Source organism: Schistocerca piceifrons, chromosome 8 (assembly GCF_021461385.2).
Source record: "Schistocerca piceifrons isolate TAMUIC-IGC-003096 chromosome 8, iqSchPice1.1, whole genome shotgun sequence".
NCBI lineage: Eukaryota > Metazoa > Arthropoda > Insecta > Orthoptera > Acrididae > Schistocerca > Schistocerca piceifrons.
The window spans coordinates 262,726,428-262,727,503 of record NC_060145.1 but is presented as its reverse complement, the minus strand read 5'-3'; the positions used below and the strand labels follow the sequence as shown (position 1 = coordinate 262,727,503).

Here is a 1,076-nt window from a genome sequence, read left to right as displayed (position 1 = left end):
GATTTTTTTGTTTTAGTTTTACGGGATCTTCCTAAGTACATAGGATTTGGCTTCAACGTCAAATACGCAATTTGAGCCCACTGTGTATGGTGATTAGTATAATAAAAGTATTTAGTACAAATCATAGATCGTTTGTTTAATCTAAAGTAGATGTTAACCCTTCCTCATTGACATACTTTAGCTGTTATTCTGATGTCTAGACGTCACTGTGTCTAGCATCTCCTAACGTGGCAGGGCCAGCGTTCATAGGCACTTTAAACTTGTCGAAACTATTCGTGCTTGGTAAGTGATAAGAACACGTCATAACGAGTATGTTAAACGGTCATTATAAACTGAAGAGTTAAAGTACTGGTACACCTGCCTAATATCGTATAGGGCACCCATGAGCGCCAAGAAGTGTCGCAGCACGATGTGGCATGGACTCGACTAATGTCTAAGGTATTGCTGGAGGGAATTAACACCATGAATCCTGCACAGCTGTTCATAAGAGTACGATGGGTGGTCTCTTCTGAACAGCACGTTCCAAGGCATCACAGATATTCCTCCCGAACAGTTCATGAGGACCCAACGGTACCGACCGGCCTCCGTGTCATCCTCAGCCCACAGGCGTCACTGGATGCGGATATGGAGGGGCATGTGGTCAGCACACCGCTCTCCTGGCTGTATGTCAGTTTCCGAGACCGGAGCCGCTACTTCTCAATCAAGTAGCTCCTCAGTTTGCCTCGCAAGGGCTGAGTGGACCCCGCTTGCCAACAGTACTCGGCAGACCGGATGGTCACCCATCCAAGTGCTAGCCCAGCCCGACAGCGCTTAACTTCGGTGATCTGACGGGAAGCGGTGTTACCACTGCGGCAAGGCCGTTGGCAAGGCATCACAGATATGCTCAATAATATTCATGTCTGGGGAGTTTGGTAGCCAGCGGAAGTGTTTAAACTGAGGATCTTTTTACGGCCGCACCGATATGGGAGATTTGATGCTTTACCGGATTCCTGATATTCATGGTACAATCATGAAATTGTCGAACAATAAAATGCCCACTTCATCGCTACCTCAGATGTTGTGTCCCATCGCTCGTG

The 1,076-nt window shown here is 47.2% G+C and overlaps 1 pseudogene; it reads right to left on the bottom strand.

Moving 5' to 3' along the window:
* Positions 1–747: 747 nt before the first annotated feature.
* LOC124712649 lies at positions 748–865 on the bottom strand (annotated as a pseudogene).
* Positions 866–1,076: the final 211 nt, after the last annotated feature.